The 20,468-nt window shown below is 37.7% G+C and overlaps 1 non-coding gene across 1 annotated transcript; it reads right to left on the minus strand.

Annotated features, from left to right (window-relative positions):
• Positions 1 to 5,062: 5,062 nt before the first annotated feature.
• Positions 5,063 to 5,169, minus strand: LOC145957626 (small nucleolar RNA R71). The gene has a single exon (XR_014433669.1). It is a non-coding gene; the product is annotated as a small nucleolar RNA R71 (small nucleolar RNA).
• Positions 5,170 to 20,468: the final 15,299 nt, after the last annotated feature.

The following is a 20,468-nucleotide window of genomic DNA, read 5'->3' on the forward strand; positions in this document are numbered from 1 at the left end:
AAGTACGATCACCCAAGCAGAATATCCAAGTCAAAGGACTTAAACTTCCTCAGTGAAGATAGCTCTCCAACTCAAGTGTCGAGTGAGGCTAAGCCTGTAGAGGCTTCCTAAATAATACTCTGGGATACATAAGATCCCCAAATCCCCAGTTGCCTACTCAAGAGGCATCCCTGCAGAAGGAGAAAAAATAAAAAAAATCAATCAATAATCATTCCCCAAGTGGAATCTGGCTCTCAGCCAATCATTGAACGTCAAGCTGATACGCCTAACAGAAGAGGCTAATCAAAATCAACGACAAAATCCCCCAGTGGATAACAGCCTACACAGAGGCAGCAAAATCAGAAAACCGAAAGAGACACCCGAACAAGGATAACCGGGATACTCCACCAACGTCGAAAGGACGTCAGCCAATCATAAGGCACCGCTCACACCAGAAAGAGCATCTTTGTGTCTGCATCCCTAAGGAATCAGAAATTCCCCAGTGGGCACCAACTACGCAATGGAAAGTTGGGACACAAGAACCTATGAGTAATTGCACATCCCCTAGACGGATCCCTGCGTTATCCAGCCCTTAGTGGCACAAAATCAAAAAACAACCGTCGAAGCAGCATCGTGGACTGTGGAGACAAAATCATCACGAATCCCTGGAAAGGAGATATTCACGCTACCCCGTCGTCACAAACACGGAGGTATGCAGCTTCCGGCTCGGGCAATGAGCGAAGCTATCTCTGGAAAAGGGGTACTCACCGCTTACCGTTGTCACAAAGGTACTTAGCTTCCGGCTCAAACAAAGAGTGAAGCTAAGCCTGGAGAGACGGTACTTACAGCTTCCAGCTTGGGCAACAAGCAAAGCAAGGCCTGGAGAGGCAAAACTCACACTGCTTACCGTTGTCACAAGGGTACTCAGCTTCCGGCTCGAACAAAGAGTGAAGTTAAGCCTGGAGAGACGGTACTTACAGCTTCCAGCTTGGGCAACAAGCAAAGCAAGGCCTGGAGAGGCAAAACTCACACTGCTTACCGTTGTCACAAGGGTACTCAGCTTCCGGCTCGAACAAAGAGTGAAGTTAAGCCTGGAGAGACGGTACTTACAGCTTCCAGCTTGGGCAACAAGCAAAGCAAGGCCTGGAGAGGCAAAGCTCACACTGCTCACCGTCGTCACAAGGATACTTAGCTTCCGGCTCGAACAAAGAGTGAAGCTAAGCCTGGAGAGGCGGTACTCAACCATCAGCGTCATCAGAGGCGCGTTGATGTCCAACTTCCGGCTCGGGCGTCGAGTGAAGTTGACCTTGGAGAAGGTAAACTCAGCTACCGAGGATGTCAGAAGCGCCGAGGTATGCACCCACCTGGAGAGGCTACTCAACATTTTTCCACCGGAAGACGCTACAAGTCAGAAGGTCGGCACAATACCCGGACAATTGGGTCAACTCCTTTACTTGTCAGCCGATACACCAAAAGGCCGTCCGACTAAGTAAAGGGGGGGCAGCTGTAGACCCCTAAAATTGTCCGGGTCGGAAATAAAGCTTGAAGACTCTCGAAGACTGAAGGATAATCAGCCAGAAGGACTCCTCGAAGGCCCTAGGAGGGTTCTCTGTAGGTCTAGAGGTCTTAGAATAGCTCAAAATAAGGAAGTGGAGGGAAAAAGCCCAATACGGCCGTACTGAACTTAATACGGCCGTATTGAAGCTTCAATACGGCCGCAGCGAAACTCAATACGGCGTATTGAAGTTTCTGAAACTTCAATACGGCCGTACTGAAGTCAATACGACCGTATTGACACTTCAATACGGTCGTACTGAAGTCAATACGACCGTATTGACACTTCAATACAACCGCAGCGAACTCAATACGGTCGTATTGAAATTTCTGAATTTCAATACGACCGTATTGAACTTCAATACGACCGTATTGAAGTTCAAAAATTTCAATACGGCCGTATTGCCCCTGTAGGCCGTATTGCGCCTATTCCCTATAAATATGACGTCAATTGGACGTCATTCCACACTTTTTTAGATAGTTCCAACCCTCTCCTTGAGTATTCTGGGGTTTTTGAGCAGTGTTCTGCCCTAGAAATCACTCGGAGAGTTGATCCGACGAAGTTCTTGAGCCCCGAGCCATTTTGCTTGAGGATCGAACCTAGTCGAGGGGAAATCTTTTTGATTCCCTTAGTTAAAATTTTGTTCTAGGAGAGCGAGGAGCGGGCTTGTAGAGCGAGGGAACGCCAAAACGCTTCCCAGTTCTTTGCAATATATAAAAGCACGCTTCAAGAGGTTTCCCTTCAATCCTTCCTTTTACTGCTTTCTGTGTGCATATTTAAACTGTCATCATGTAGATAGTCAATTTATAATTGCTTAGAATAAATAGGGGTAATTTAGTAATTTTATACTGTTCTTTTAAAAATAATCTGTCATAGGGAACCCGAAAGGGGCGCCGTGGGGTGCTAACACCTTCCCCACGCGTAACCGACTCCCTTACCCAACTCTGGTTGTAGTGGCCAAAGTTGATTTTTAAATCAATTGCCTTATCCCTTTTTCCAATGTTTTGAGTAAAACATTGGTGGCGACTCCACGAACCCTCCTTTTGCGAAAACCACTAATCCATGGAGGGTCCCGCTTGGGATTAATATGGATTGGTGAGCCTTTTAATAAAATTGCTCGTTTGATGAGGTCTCAGTTTGAGAATAAGTCATTCTAGCAATCCACATTTTTTAAACAAATAAACGAGTCCAACCATCCTTCGCGAATGCCGAAAGCCCGTTTCGGGCCGGTGGCGACAGGTGAGACAAAAACAAAAATAAAAATATTACCCCTATTTGTGTCACAAGCATTGAAAAATTATTTCTGTTAAATTATCTTCGTTCGACTAATGAGCTTTACAAGATTTGACATCATGAAACTCTTAGAAACTAAGAGTTGGCGCTAGTAATGAAAGATTAAGATTCTAATTGGACCTTGTGAGACTAAGAGTGAAGATTTTAAATGCTCAGTTAATTCTTGATGAATTTTTTTTTCAAAGTGCTAATTATTGTTTGAGGACAAACAAAAGTTCAAGTTTGGGGTTATTTGATGTTGTGAATTTTACTCGTATTTTAGCACTTTAATTCACAAGAATTCATAGCATAATCATGCATATCTTTCATGTTTTTAATAAATTTTTATATCATTTTCCTATTTTATGCTTTTCTTGGTATGTGTTGTGTTTTCTCTGAGCAGGATCAAGATTTAAGAATTAAAGAGGAAATGCTGAGCTACAGGGAAAATCACGGCCGTGATTCTAAATCACGCCCGTGATTCACCAGAGAAAATCACGGCCGTGACTCCCAATCACACCCATGAACGCCACTGACCCTTCATAGATGTGCTCCAGAGAAGATCACGGTCGTGATTCTCAGTCACGGCCGTGATTCACTTCGCGTCCCAGCTTTTTAAGTTTTATGTTTTATTTTTATTTTATCTTTGTAATTTTTTATCTTGGTAGTTTTACCTTTTTACCCTTTTAGGTTATAAATTAGATGAGGTTAGCCTAGAACGGGGATTTTTTTGTTTCGGAGACAGTTTTTTTTAGTTTTTTGACACTTGGAGAAGGTTGGGCGCCTGTGCCATCGACTCTAAGGTTTGCTTTTCTTTTATTCTTTTTTTCTTGGAGAACTACTATGAACTCCTGTGAGTAGTTTCCCTTTTTCTGGGATCAGGGCTTAGCCTCTGAGAACCTCTTTATTAATGCATTATTCAGTTTCTTAATTTTATTCCAATTCTTGATCTGTTCTTTTATATTTTATATATGAACTTTAATATTATTGTTTTCATAATAACATTAATTAAGGATGAACTGAGAGGAGAACTTGATTATAATTATGATAAACAATTAATCTTAATTTTCATAATCATAGATAATTAGGGATGAACTGAGAGGAGAACCTAATTATCGGAACCTAAAGGAACAGACTTGAGTGTTAAATCACGAGAGTTGATTTAAGCTTTCGAGGAGCAATAGATTAACAAAGATCTTAATGGGTTTAATTGAACGTAATTACCACGAGAGTAGAGATTAATTTTAATTAAACACGTCCTCGTAGCCTGAGAAGGTGCAAGGATTAAATTAGGTTAAGACTACCTTCAAGATGGAATAGAATTAATTAATGAAAATAATAATTCAATAATGTTGGAACTCTTTGTGCGAACCCTAGATTCCCGGAAATCTCCTTATCTTATCTTAAAGTTTTATCTTATTCATTAATTGCATTACTATCTCTTTTACCATCGAATCTGATCTTATCATCTCAAAACAAAAATTCCATCTGTTTTAAAATTCAAATTAAAATACTAGTAATTCTAGGTCAAACACGTAGTCCCTGTGATTCGATATTTATTACTTGACGACAACCGTACACTTGCGGTTTTCCATACATCAAGTTTTTGGCGCCGTTGCCGGGGACTACGTCTCTTGATTTAAATTACAATTATTTTAATTCGAATTTTTTTAAAAAAAAAAAAAATTAAAAAAAATTAAATAAATAAATAATTTTTTAGTGTTTACTTCTCCAATTCAGATTTCACGGGTCACTTTCTTTTTTTTTTGCAGTGCCTTAGGGTTAATGCAAAAGAGATCTCTACGTCTTGGGAAACCAACACCACTTGATCCTGAGATTGAAAGAACTCTCCTGAGAAGGAAAAGAAACCTTTCTAGAGAATTTGACATGGCTGCACAACGAGATAATTTACCGCTTCGGGATTACTCTGCACCCGTAGCTCGTGGGATACCTGGAGGGGAGATGCAAACTGGAGCTACTGTACCAGCTTCTCTGGTGAATATGCTCAAACAGAACACCTTTGGAGGACTACCATCAGAAGATCCTAATGACCACTTAGAGGGGTTCTTGGAAATCTGTGAGACCCAGCAATTTGATGATGAAGTTTCTGATGGAATGCGACTCCGCTTATTCTCACTCACCTTGAGATATAAGGCAAAGGTGTGGCTAAGAACAGTGCCTAGAGAAAAGATAGCAACTTGGGAATTATGTGAAAGAGCTTTTCTAGAGAAATTCTTTCCTCCTTCTAAAACTAAAGAATTGAGGAAGAAAATCACTAATTTCCAACAAGGCACTGGAGAGACTATTTATGAAGCATGGGAGCGGTTCAAAGGATATCTTCAAGCATGCCCACAACATGGCTTCAACCGTTGGCTTACCATCCAATTTTTCTTTGAAGGATTGGACCAACAAAGCACCATGATATTAGACTCAGCAGCTGGAGGATCTTTCATGGGGAAACCTATTAATGACTGCATGATTATTTTGGAAAATGTAGCCTCAAATCACAGCCAATACAGTGAAAGAGAAGTCACAGCAAGGAAAGGAACTCCGGGGCGTGATAAGTCATAATTTGATATGTATCTTATCCTTCAATTTAGCTATTTTACATTCCATTCATGGTTAATTATAGGATTTAGATAGATATGTGTGTTGTTGGGCCAAATTGGATAGTTGGGAATTATTATTCTAAATTTTCGCTGTTTTTGGGCTGATGAACATGTCTCGGTCTTCAGGGCATAACTTGGGCTGTAGTGATCCAAATGGTGCAAACTCGGTGGCCCTGGAAAGCTAAGACAAAGACCTAAATATTTGCAGAAGGCGCCGTCGGCCAATTCGATCATCTAGAAGGTCTAATTCGGTGGAAAACAACTCGGTGCGGAAAAGAATATGGAATCCAACTCATCCCACCAACTCTCCCATTTCGTTTTGTCTAAGCTTTTTCCATTATTTTATATTTCTTATGTGTTATATGAAGGCTATAAATAGGCCTTCACTCTCCCATTGTAAGACATCCCTGAATACACCTTCAAATAAGTTACTCTTGGGTGTTCTTCTTCCTCCCTTCTCTTTGTTTTCTTTGAGTTTATTTTCTCTGTTGTAGTTGTAGTTTATGTTTTATTGTCCTTTCCTTTTGTATGCATTTTAATTCTGTTCTTTGCCTCCTCCATGGAAGGCTAGATTGTAGTACTCTTTAACTTGATTTAATGCATTTTCATTTTCCTTGCATTTTCATTTCTAGTTCAAATTTAATGGAAGGCTAAAACCTTTGGGTTGGCTTCTTGTTATGGATTGTAATCTCTGTTTGAGGTTGGGTATGTTTGTGTGTCTCTGTTCTACTTTGTTCTTCTTCATTCAACCTCTATATTAGTATGTCCATGCTTAATGGGCTATGCTTAATGACACAGTTGCTTAATCTGTGAAGAGGTTGATGTTGTATACGTTTGCTTAATTCGTGTAGGGAAATCTTGAGTTAATCTTCGCTTAGTTGGTTAACTCGGATGGAACAAGGATTAAGTAGTTAATAGAGCAATCTTATTGTGAACCAAGGATAAGAGAGTTACAATCCGAACAAGGAGCCAATCTATTTTACTTATTGTGTTATCTGCATTTTATTGTGTTAGGTTGTTGCTACTTTTACTTTGCTGCTGCACACGAATTTAATTTCAAATTTATGGCTTTAAAGTTGATTAGCTTAGGATTTAATTTACTAGCTAATGCTATGAGTAGCTAAGTAGCTTTGGTTGGATTTCTTAATGTGGATAGCAATGTCTCTTTGAGGTTAATGGTGTTTTAATGTTGTTTTTGAGTTGAATTACATTCCATAATCTCTATTTGAGTTCTTAATGAATGGTTCTTAGATTTTCGCTTAGTTAATTGACGAATCATTATTAATTTCACAAGTCATATAATTGGGTTTTCGCTTAGTTAACGAGATTATGTGAATTGTGATGAGATTTACAAATAGAGAATTGAAGTGGGTTGTGTAAGTGCTTAACTGCAACTTACTTTGTTTAATTCTTAATTAATCTTCGCTTAGTTGGTTAATTAGGAGCTCGAATGTGATTTAACTCAGTAACTTGCATGTTTAGATTAATTGAGGATAAGAGGTCAAGCTATCTAGTTAAGGAATCCAACTGTTTAGTTTATTGTTTGTTACCGTTTGGTTACCATTTATTTGTTTCTTTTTCAATCAAAACCCCCCCCCCCCTCTATTTTAATTTCCGTTGCTTGAATCCTATGGCTTAAATGCATTATTCCTTGAGAGAACGACCTAGGAGTCACTTCCTAGTACTACATTTAATTGTTTTTATTTGATCGGATACGGCTTCGATCAAATTTGGCGCCGTTGCCGGGGAATAATGGTTTTTTGTCTTAGGATTCTAGTTTGTGTGTGTGTGTTGGGTGGAATAAATTCTCAGTATGTTTATGTGTTCAGTTGTGTTTTATTTCAGTTTGGAGTGATGTAAAAAAATGAAAAAAAAACAAATCTGAATAATTTTAGTGTTGTGTTATGTGTTAGTTTGAATCATGTTATGGCGATGAGTAGCACTTAACAGTAATCATGTTTTGGTCTTTTGTTATTTTTTACGTCTTTTGGTCTTTTGTTATTTTTTACGTTTTTGGTTTTCCTTGTGAATTCTTGGATCTGTATAGGTAATAAATACTTGTTTCACTCTTGGTTTTGAGTTTCCGAATATTTCATGGACTGAATTCTTGTATTTCTTGGCATGTTGAGTTTATCTTGAGGTTTGAGAGGTTGTTTTGAAAGTGAATTATATACCCTGTGTGAGGATTGGAGCCTTCATGATTCTTTCTTGGAAATTTTATGCCTCTTGACTGCTTGCACATGTGCCTTGGCTTGACTCTTTTTGATGATTCTTGATTGATATGCATGTATGGAAGTGATAAAGGCAATTTTGTTCTTGATCCTCTAGCCAAATAAGCTTACCTTGATTTAACCCCTTGATAGCCCCTTTGAGCCTATGTTTATCCCTTTTCTTTGTTTTGAAGCTCATCATTAGCCTTAAGTGAAAAACCATGATTACCTTAACCTTAGGGAATTTTGGAGCTTTGGAATTGTTTTGGGAACAAGTGTGGGGGCGTGTGTGCTCATTGGATTCATGTGAATTGGCTAGTTGATTTTATTGGCTCCTTGTACTTTTTATTGTGTAAATATGTTTAATATCTTGTCTCTTGCAAAAAAAAAAAAAAAAAAATAGAAAAATAGAAAAAAAAAATCATTATCAAATTCGAAAAAAAAAAATGAAAAAAAAAAAAGAGACAAGATAAGAAAAGAAAAAAAAAATAGTAAATAAAAGTGTTTGGTGGAGTCAAGAAGAGGATTAGAATTAGGGGTTTTGGGTGTGTTTTTATTGTATTTTCACTTGTTCCCCATTGCTCCTCTATTCTCTTTAGCTTTCAGCTTCTCATCCATATTTTATCCTCCCTTATCCTTGGCCCCATTACAACCCTGAAAAGTCCTTTTGATCTGAATATGTATATGTTTTCGAGTGTTTGATTGTAGAGGCTTGCCAAGTCTTGTGTGTTGCTTGCTTTCTTGAGTGCATTGAGCGGAATTTCATTTACCTTATACACTCTACACTTGAGAGATACACTTGAGTGATCCTGTGAGGTTTGGTTGCTTTTGATTCACCTCTTGAACTGATTGATGTGCTTATCATGTTTTGAGGTATTTCAATGATGTTCATGGATATTTGGTTGCTTTGACTGAAAGTGTACAAGTTATTTGTTCCTTACATTTTCCTTGGATTCGTACTGGTTAACAAAATCTTCTCTTCCTTATGTTTCTCTTGTTGGGTTGTTTCGTGATTTGATTTTGCCCGGGAGTGCAAAAAGCTAAGTGTGGGGGTATTTGATAAGTCATAATTTGATATGTATCTTATCCTTCAATTTAGCTATTTTACATTCCATTCATGGTTAATTATAGGATTTAGATAGATATGTGTGTTGTTGGGCCAAATTGGATAGTTGGGAATTATTATTCTAAATTTTCGCTGTTTTTGGGCTGATGAACATGTCTCGGTCTTCAGGGCATAACTTGGGCTGTAGTGATCCAAATGGTGCAAACTCGGTGGCCCTGGAAAGCTAAGACAAAGACCTAAATATTTGCAGAAGGCGCCGTCGGCCAATTCGATCATCTAGAAGGTCTAATTCGGTGGAAAACAACTCGGTGCGGAAAAGAATATGGAATCCAACTCATCCCACCAACTCTCCCATTTCGTTTTGTCTAAGCTTTTTCCATTATTTTATATTTCTTATGTGTTATATGAAGGCTATAAATAGGCCTTCACTCTCCCATTGTAAGACATCCCTGAATACACCTTCAAATAAGTTACTCTTGGGTGTTCTTCTTCCTCCCTTCTCTTTGTTTTCTTTGAGTTTATTTTCTCTGTTGTAGTTGTAGTTTATGTTTTATTGTCCTTTCCTTTTGTATGCATTTTAATTCTGTTCTTTGCCTCCTCCATGGAAGGCTAGATTGTAGTACTCTTTAACTTGATTTAATGCATTTTCATTTTCCTTGCATTTTCATTTCTAGTTCAAATTTAATGGAAGGCTAAAACCTTTGGGTTGGCTTCTTGTTATGGATTGTAATCTCTGTTTGAGGTTGGGTATGTTTGTGTGTCTCTGTTCTACTTTGTTCTTCTTCATTCAACCTCTATATTAGTATGTCCATGCTTAATGGGCTATGCTTAATGACACAGTTGCTTAATCTGTGAAGAGGTTGATGTTGTATACGTTTGCTTAATTCGTGTAGGGAAATCTTGAGTTAATCTTCGCTTAGTTGGTTAACTCGGATGGAACAAGGATTAAGTAGTTAATAGAGCAATCTTATTGTGAACCAAGGATAAGAGAGTTACAATCCGAACAAGGAGCCAATCTATTTTACTTATTGTGTTATCTGCATTTTATTGTGTTAGGTTGTTGCTACTTTTACTTTGCTGCTGCACACGAATTTAATTTCAAATTTATGGCTTTAAAGTTGATTAGCTTAGGATTTAATTTACTAGCTAATGCTATGAGTAGCTAAGTAGCTTTGGTTGGATTTCTTAATGTGGATAGCAATGTCTCTTTGAGGTTAATGGTGTTTTAATGTTGTTTTTGAGTTGAATTACATTCCATAATCTCTATTTGAGTTCTTAATGAATGGTTCTTAGATTTTCGCTTAGTTAATTGACGAATCATTATTAATTTCACAAGTCATATAATTGGGTTTTCGCTTAGTTAACGAGATTATGTGAATTGTGATGAGATTTACAAATAGAGAATTGAAGTGGGTTGTGTAAGTGCTTAACTGCAACTTACTTTGTTTAATTCTTAATTAATCTTCGCTTAGTTGGTTAATTAGGAGCTCGAATGTGATTTAACTCAGTAACTTGCATGTTTAGATTAATTGAGGATAAGAGGTCAAGCTATCTAGTTAAGGAATCCAACTGTTTAGTTTATTGTTTGTTACCGTTTGGTTACCATTTATTTGTTTCTTTTTCAATCAAAAACCCCCCCCCCCCTCTATTTTAATTTCCGTTGCTTGAATCCTATGGCTTAAATGCATTATTCCTTGAGAGAACGACCTAGGAGTCACTTCCTAGTACTACATTTAATTGTTTTTATTTGATCGGATACGGCTTCGATCAGGGCGATATGAAGTGAACAATATTGAGTTACTCTTAGCAAAATTTGATACTCTTAATCAAAGATTAGACAAGATGGAAAAAGCTAAGGTTAATTCAGTGGCTACAAATCAAGTATGTGACCTTTGTAGGGAACAAGGGCACACTGCAGTAGATTGTACCTCAATTTTTACTGGAGAAAAAGAAGATACTACTGAACAGGTGGCAGCTTCTCATAATTTCTATGACACTCCTCGAAGAGAGAAGAGTAATCCATATTCCAACACATACAACCCTGGTTGGAAGAATCATCCTAACTTTTCTTGGAAGAATAACCCAGTTCAAGGAACTAGCAATCAGCAACCTAATTTCCGTCCGTCCAATCACTTCATTAATGGGGAAGGAAATCCAGTACAGACACCCTCAATTCAACAAAGTGTTTCAAGATTAGAAAACCTTATGGAGAATTTTGTCACTAATCAAAAACAGACCAATGATTCAATGGCAAATTCTATTCAAAACCTTGCTGTCAAGGTTGAGAATATTACTCTCCACAACAAGATGCTGGAAAATCAAATTGCACAGTTGATGCCTAGTTCAAACAATTCTCCAGGTAAGTTCCCAGGTAAAACAGTTGCAAACCCAGCTGAAAATGTTAATGCTGTTACTTTAAGGAGTGGGAAGAAATTAGACAGACCTGTGTCTAATCAAAATGATAATATTGAGATTGATGAAGACGCTTCTCCTATGGTTGAAAAACCTGAAAAAGAGAGATTAGAAAAAGAAAAAGTATCTTCATCAAAGCCTCAAACTGTTTATCACCCTCCAATCCCTTTTCCTCAAAGGTTAGCAAGGACTAAACTTGATAGACAATTTGAAAAAATTTTAAATATGATCAAACAAGTGTATGTAAACATTCCATTTGTAGAAGCTCTACAACAGATGCCTACATATGCTAAATTTCTTAAGGATCTTTTAGCCAACCGAAGGAAATTGGATGATAGAGAGACTGTTACATTGATCCATCATAATTTGCCCAAAAAACTTAAGGATCCTGGTAGTTTCTCTATACCTTGTCTCATTGGAAATCTAAGGTTTGAAAAAGCCTTATGTGACCTTGGGGCAAGTATCAGTTTAATGCCTTTATCAATTTGCAAGAAATTAGATATGGGAGAATTAAAGCCTACAGCAATGTCAATCCAGTTAGCAGATAGATCTATAAAATATCCCATAGGAATTTTAGAAGATGTTCCAGTTAAGATAGGTAAATTTTTAATTCCGGGAGATTTTGTTGTTTTAGAAATGGAAGAGGACAAACAAATACCAATCATACTAGGTAGACCATTTTTGGCTACAGCAGGCGTGATAGTAGATGTCAAACATGGAAAATTGTCCTTATCCATTAATGATGAAACAATGGAATTTAATATTGCTAAATCTGTTAGACAACCTTCTCTTGAAAATATTTGCTGCAGGGTTGATATATTGCCTAAAGACATGGAGGAAGAAGTCATGAGATCTATTTTGAGGGATCCCTTGGAGAATTTTCTAGTTGGAGGAAAGCACATAGATCTTGAGGGGATTCAACCTAATTATGCTTGCTTGATCGATTCAAGTCCCCCGTGTAAAGAAAAAGATCCTCTAGTAGAAAGTCTTCTTGAGTCTTCAACAGATTGGCAAGAAGAAAACTCTCCAAAGTTAGAACTTAAACCACTTCCTTCATCTTTAAGGTATGAGTTTTTGGGGGCTAATTCCACTTATCCAGTCATAGTAAATTCAGCTTTAAATGAAAAAGAAACTGAAAAACTTCTCAATGAGTTGAGAAAATTTAGAAAAGTTATTGGATATACTATGGCTGATATAAAGGGAATTAGTTCTTCATTTTGTATGCATCGCATCTTCTTGGAGGAAGGATCCAAACCTTCTGTTGAAGCTCAAAGAAGACTAAATCCCAAGATGAAAGAAGAGGTAAAGAAAGAAATTTTGAAATTATTGGATGCTAAGGTAATTTATGCTATATCTGATAGTCCTTGGGTAAGTCCAGTTCATGTGGTTCCTAAGAAAGGTGGGATGACAGTAGTTAAAAATGATAATAATGAACTAATTCCCACAAGAACTGTGACTGGGTGGCGTATGTGTGTTGATTATAGAAAATTAAATAATGCCACTAGAAAGGATCACTTTCCCTTACCTTTTATTGATCAAATGCTTGAAAGGTTAGCAATGCATTCATACTTTTGTTATTTGGACGGATACTCCGGTTTTCATCAAATCCCTATTCATCCATTAGACCAAGAGAAAACTACTTTTACATGTCCCTATGGTACTTTTGCTTATAGGAGAATGCCTTTTGGCCTATGTAATGCACCTGCTACCTTTCAAAGATGTATGACTGCAATCTTTAGTGATTTATTAGAAAAAGAGATGGAAGTTTTCATGGATGACTTTTCAGTTTATGGTATTTCCTTTGATGACTGTCTATTAAATCTAACTAAAGTATTGCAGCGTTGCTCTGAAGTGAATTTAGTCTTAAATTGGGAAAAATGTCATTTTATGGTACAAGAAGGAATTGTCTTAGGACACCTAATATCTGGGAGAGGAATTGAGGTAGATAGAGCAAAAATAGAAGTAATTGATAAATTGCCTCTTCCAATTGATGTTAAAGGTGTTAGAAGTTTCTTAGGGCATGCCGGTTTCTACCGAAGGTTTATTAAAGATTTTTCAAAAATCTCTAAACCATTATCTAATCTACTTGTGAAAGAGGTACCTTTTAACTTTGATGTTTCTTGTAAGAATGCATTCTACAGGTTGAAAGAAGCTCTCACTACAGCTCCTATTCTGCAAACTCCTGACTGGAGCCTTCCTTTTGAAATCATGTGTGATGCAAGTGACTATGCTATAGGAGCTGTATTGGGACAAAGAAAGGACAAGAAGGTTCATGCTATATACTATGCCTGCAAGACTCTTGATGAAGCCCAAGCCAATTATGCAACAACAGAAAAAGAATTGTTAGCAGTCGTCTATGCTTTTGAAAAGTTCAGATCTTATCTTGTGGGGTCTAAGGTTATTGTTTACACAGATCACTCTGCCCTAAAGTATCTTTTTAATAAAAAGGATGCTAAACCTAGGCTCCTCAGATGGATTCTCCTTTTACAAGAATTTGATTTAGAGATTGTGGACAGAAAGGGAGTAGAAAATGTAGTAGCTGATCATCTCTCTCGACTTCCACAAGACCAAGCAACAAAGGAGGAACTCCCTATTAATGACAGCTTCCCAGACGAAAAGCTTTTAGCAGTTGTTGTGAAAAACAGTCCCTGGTATGCAGATTATGTGAATTACTTAGCATGTGGAGTCCTTCCTGAAGACTTTAATTATCAACAAAAGAAGAAATTCTTTAGTGACCTTAACAGCTTTATTTGGGATGAACCTTACCTATATAAGAGGTGTAGAGATGGTATCTACAGAAGGTGTATCTCAGAAGAAGAAGCTCCTCACATCATTCACTCATGTCATTCTTCCGCATATGGAGGGCATGCTAGTACGTCAAAAACTGCAGCTAAAATTCTACAATCTGGTTTTTACTGGCCAAACTTATTTAAGGATACTTGGAAGATGGTAAATTCTTGTGACCAATGCCAAAGATCAGGGAATATATCCAGGAAACATGAAATGCCATTAAATGGGATTTTAGAAGTAGAAATTTTTGATGTATGGGGAGTAGATTACATGGGACCATTCCCAAGTTCTAAAGGTTACAAGTTCATATTAGTTGCAGTTGATTATGTGTCCAAGTGGGTAGAAGCGATTCCCGCTCAAACGAGTGATTCAAATACTGTCATTAAACTCTTCAAAAGAATTATATTTCCAAGATTTGGGGTCCCAAGAGCTGTGATCAGTGATGGAGGCTCACATTTTATTGAAAGAAAGTTTGAATCTCTCTTAAAAAAGTATGGAGTCACTCACAAGGTTGGTACACCTTATCACCCTCAAACAAGTGGACAGGTAGAAATATCCAACAGAGAAATCAAAAAGATTCTTGAGAAGACTGTATCTACAACAAGAAAGGACTGGTCTTTAAGATTAGATGAAGCTCTTTGGGCCTACAGGACTGCTTACAAAACACCTATTGGCATGTCTCCATTTAGGCTGATTTATGGCAAATCTTGCCATCTTCCTGTAGAGCTAGAACACAAGGCTTTGTGGGCAATAAAATACTTCAACTATGACCTAAAGGATGCTGGAGAAAAAAGGAAATTGGAACTCAATGAGCTTGATGAAATCAGATTAGACTCATATGAAAATGCTAAGATTTACAAAGAAAGAACAAAGAGGTGGCATGACAAGCATATACATAGAAGAGAATTCAAGCAAGGGGACTCGGTGCTATTATTTAATTCCAGACTCAGATTGTTTCCTGGAAAATTGAAGTCAAGATGGTCAGGGCCTTTTACAGTTCAAAAAGTATATCCCTATGGAGCTGTAGAAATCAGAAACGATAAAGGCGACATATTCAAGGTCAATGCACAGAGATTGAAGTTATATTTCCATGGGGAACACTTAGAAAAATTATACTCTATGGTTCTTCAGGAACCTACTCAAGCATCATGAAAAAAAAAATAAAAAAAAAAATAAAAAAAAAAAAAAATAATAATAATAAAATAATAATAATAATAATAATAAAATAATAAAATAAAATTTCAGAGTTCCAGAGAGAATCACGACCGTGATTCTAAATCACGGGCGTGATCTTCTCTGGAAAATTTTTGGAAAACCCCAGAGAGAATCACGACCGTGATTATAAATCACGGGCGTGATCTCCTCTGTTTGAATTTTTGAAAACTCACAAAGAGAATCACGGCCGTGATTTCCAATCACGCCCGTGATTCCCTGCTGACGCTCAACAGATACAACCCGTGATTTTTGAAATTCCCCTTTCCCTTATATATTTTTCCCCCTCCTTTTACATTCTCACTTCTCTCAAACTTAAGAACTCTGCCCATTCTCTCTTTTCTTCCCTCCCAAACCCTAGCTTCTCACTTCTTCTTCCTCTTTTTCCCTCTTCCTCCCACATTCACTCCTTCCGTTCATCCATGGCTCCCAAGCGCACCCGTACCGTTGGTTCGTCCTCCACCGCTTCCGATACCCACAGTTACGAGGAAGAAGCAAGTGAAATTCCGCACCTTCCTCCGAGGTTCTATCGGAACGATGAACAGCGTGAGCGGAACGAGGTATTACGCTTCCGCACTATCCATCCTACCAGGTATCTCGACTTCCCATTTATTTGTAAGTTGGGTTTACGTGCTGATATCAATTTCATGTTAACTAACATTGGGTGGACAACCTTTGCTACCATGCATAATGATGTTGTTTATCCTCGACTAGTTCTTGAGTTCTTGAGCTCTCTCCACACGGAAATATTATCTGGGCCAAATTGTTCTGAAGGTTTGATTTCTTTCCGTATGTTTAACCAAGAACACGAATTAACCCTGGCTCAGTTCAATAATATTTTTGGATTTCCCACTGGAGGGAGCACGAGAACCCCAAGTTCTTTCAACCCTGGTTCTTTTTGGTATAGTTTGACAGGTACAAGTAATTGGGTCGCTGGAAAATGTAATTCCTCTGCTTTCCGCCATCCCGCCATCCGTATTATGCACCGCTTTATTGCCTCTACTGTTTTGGCCCGAGGTGATTCTGAAGGAAAGGTTCGTTTGAGCGACCTTTTACTTTTATGGGCTATGATGGAAAACAGAGAGGAGCCTATTGATTCTGGCAGTCATTTGGCACGACAGTTCCAGAGTATTTCCAATACCAGCCACGGTGCGATTGTGAATGGCGACCTCATTACCACTATAGCCAAACACCTTGGCTATCACGCTTGGCTGGACCAGTTAGAACCACTCCCTGGAAGCCGTACTATTAATTTTGCTACCTGCTCTTCTATGAACTGCATTGCGAAAGATGAAGATGATAAATACTACTTTGTAGTAACCCAGTCGGGAGTGCACCACCAGTTACCAAATCCAACATACACCGTGAAGAACCGGGCTACACGGCAGTTTCCACTGGAGCCATTAGAGGACCTACCTCCAGCAGATGAGGAAGCAGCTCCTGAACAACCCCCTCTACATCCTGGACCTGAGGTGGACAATGCTGCTATCCTAGCAGCTATTCAATCAATGGATAACCGGCTGAAACAAATGGATGAACGCCAGCAGCATTATAATTACATGGTTGATCAAATGTATCAATGGCACATTCAACGGTATCCAGATGATTTTCCACCACAGTGAGATCTTTCTTATTCCTTATTTTACTCTGATGCTTAGGGACAAGCATTCCTTTCTGTTGTGGGTTGGTTGCATATTCATGCATTTTATAATTTTGTCAAAATAATCTATCATGCATTCATTAGCTCTTTGCTTCGGGACAAGCAAATCTTTAAGTTTGGGGTTAGGAGGATGTACGCATTTCATTCATTCATGCAAAATAAAAAAAAAAAAAAATCATGCATATATACATATTCAGTTAATCCCAGCTTGAATTTGTGTTTGAGAAGTAAATATTTTTAATGAAATTGTTCGTCTTTGAAAACACTGAATGTGATGAATTGAATCTTGAAGTCTCAGAACAAAAGGTTGAAAAATTAGCTGGTTTTGTGGCTAGCACTTGGTTCTTAGTATTGAGGCTTGAAATGATCGAGAATTATAAAAATAGTCTCTTGAAGATAAATTCTTTTTAATTCGTGCTTAAAAGCTTTTGGGGGGTAAAAAAAAAAAAAAAAAAAAAAATCACCTAGCACCCCTTTGAGGTCATAGGTTAGAGGGAGAATATTCTTAACCTTAGAAAACTAAGGGAACTAATTAGCTACTGGGGAATTGTTTAGTAAAATAGCTAGCCCCCCTTTGAGGCTACGTGTTCTTGAAATTATCATCCTCTCTACACTGATTGGCTACTGGGGAAATGTTTTAGGTGAGACAAAAACAAAAATAAAAATATTACCCCTATTTGTGTCACAAGCATTGAAAAATTATTTCTGTTAAATTATCTTCGTTCGACTAATGAGCTTTACAAGATTTGACATCATGAAACTCTTAGAAACTAAGAGTTGGCGCTAGTAATGAAAGATTAAGATTCTAATTGGACCTTGTGAGACTAAGAGTGAAGATTTTAAATGCTCAGTTAATTCTTGATGAATTTTTTTTTCAAAGTGCTAATTATTGTTTGAGGACAAACAAAAGTTCAAGTTTGGGGTTATTTGATGTTGTGAATTTTACTCGTATTTTAGCACTTTAATTCACAAGAATTCATAGCATAATCATGCATATCTTTCATGTTTTTAATAAATTTTTATATCATTTTCCTATTTTATGCTTTTCTTGGTATGTGTTGTGTTTTCTCTGAGCAGGATCAAGATTTAAGAATTAAAGAGGAAATGCTGAGCTACAGGGAAAATCACGGCCGTGATTCTAAATCACGCCCGTGATTCACCAGAGAAAATCACGGCCGTGACTCCCAATCACACCCATGAACGCCACTGACCCTTCATAGATGTGCTCCAGAGAAGATCACGGTCGTGATTCTCAGTCACGGCCGTGATTCACTTCGCGTCCCAGCTTTTTAAGTTTTATGTTTTATTTTTATTTTATCTTTGTAATTTTTTATCTTGGTAGTTTTACCTTTTTACCCTTTTAGGTTATAAATTAGATGAGGTTAGCCTAGAACGGGGATTTTTTTGTTTCGGAGACAGTTTTTTTTAGTTTTTTGACACTTGGAGAAGGTTGGGCGCCTGTGCCATCGACTCTAAGGTTTGCTTTTCTTTTATTCTTTTTTTCTTGGAGAACTACTATGAACTCCTGTGAGTAGTTTCCCTTTTTCTGGGATCAGGGCTTAGCCTCTGAGAACCTCTTTATTAATGCATTATTCAGTTTCTTAATTTTATTCCAATTCTTGATCTGTTCTTTTATATTTTATATATGAACTTTAATATTATTGTTTTCATAATAACATTAATTAAGGATGAACTGAGAGGAGAACTTGATTATAATTATGATAAACAATTAATCTTAATTTTCATAATCATAGATAATTAGGGATGAACTGAGAGGAGAACCTAATTATCGGAACCTAAAGGAACAGACTTGAGTGTTAAATCACGAGAGTTGATTTAAGCTTTCGAGGAGCAATAGATTAACAAAGATCTTAATGGGTTTAATTGAACGTAATTACCACGAGAGTAGAGATTAATTTTAATTAAACACGTCCTCGTAGCCTGAGAAGGTGCAAGGATTAAATTAGGTTAAGACTACCTTCAAGATGGAATAGAATTAATTAATGAAAATAATAATTCAATAATGTTGGAACTCTTTGTGCGAACCCTAGATTCCCGGAAATCTCCTTATCTTATCTTAAAGTTTTATCTTATTCATTAATTGCATTACTATCTCTTTTACCATCGAATCTGATCTTATCATCTCAAAACAAAAATTCCATCTGTTTTAAAATTCAAATTAAAATACTAGTAATTCTAGGTCAAACACGTAGTCCCTGTGATTCGATATTTATTACTTGACGACAACCGTACACTTGCGGTTTTCCATACATCAGTTACAAATCTCAACCCTGTGTGCAAACTATTGCACAATCTATTTTTCAATACATTTCTGCCAAGAATAGGGTTGAGGGACCATGTAACAAACCTTGACAGGTTTTGTCTTTACTACATTTCACTTGGTGAAAAGATCAATCTGTCTACCCTGATCTATCACCAGTAGAAGTCTTGCTTTGGGCAAATAGGCCAGGATAAAGGACCAAAGCACCCATTCCCTATGGGATGTTGTTTGTAAAGATCCTTCAACACGTTGGAGTTGACATCGACCAGCTTGAATTTGGTCTTGAAGGAGGGAAAGTATTAGTGACTACCCTCAGAAGAATGGGAATAACTCACCTTTTTGGGTATAACAAGAAGGAGAAAAAAGAACTAGTGGAGGAGGCTCCAGACGCAGTTGCCAGATGCGACACAAGGAGTGCTCCACCTTAATAATAACCTATGCCCAAACAAAAATCAACAATGCCCAGAGATTCTCCTATCTGAATCTCTTCATCTGAGTCAGATGATGAGCTTATTATTCAAAGAACAGAAAAAGCTTAGATTATAATTCTTGCACCACCACAACAATGACCACAATTACCACCACAACCACCTCCACAAATGCCACCATAACAAATTCCTCAACCTCTTCCTATCTTTGTTGCACCTCCTTCATTTGCCTTTGTATAAAGGCAGACAAAACAAAAATGCAAGAGACGCTTGGTCAAGGGACTAAGACCAACTCAATCTAATGATGAAGAAGCATAAGATGGAAAAAAGGAAAATGCTCTCTCTATTGAGGATGCCAAGAGAAAAGAGAAGGAATACGCTGCCATAACTGCTATGGAGCATCAACTAATTGGAGCTGCTACTAGTCTATCTCTATCATAGACTTAGACTAAAGAGCTTCCACAGACACCAAAAATAGAAGTAGTGTCTGACCCACAAATCCAAATCAGCCATGATCAAGTAATGTAGAAGGCATCCTTGGCTATAGACATAGAGAAATCCAATGTTGTCCCGTAGGGGGAGACTCAGTCTAACCAAGTCTCACAAGCCCCCATAGTTGATGCAATACATGTTGAAGCCTCAACAGTTGTTGTGTTTGAAGCTCTAACTGACCAAGTCTCACCAACCCATGAAGTTGAAGCTGAGGCCATAAAAATTGATGTTTTGGCTTCATTTGTTGTATGTGTGTAGGTTGATCAATCCTCTACTCTTTCTATTGCATCTGCTGATGTTGCTACTATTACTATTGATATTGTACAAAGTGTTTTATTTGATGCTCCACCTGAAACACTTGAACAGATAGCCCTTACTCCCACTTCGTTTACCACCTCCTGTCGTAACCCGAAAATTTTTGATCTTACAAACTATGGTTTAGACATCCTTTGAAAATCTCATCAATTAAAGAATGCCCGGACACCAGACTAATCCTTAATCA

The sequence above is a fragment of the Cajanus cajan genome, chromosome 4, assembly GCF_000230855.2.
Source record: "Cajanus cajan strain Asha chromosome 4, NIPB_CcT2T_4, whole genome shotgun sequence".
NCBI lineage: Eukaryota > Viridiplantae > Streptophyta > Magnoliopsida > Fabales > Fabaceae > Cajanus > Cajanus cajan.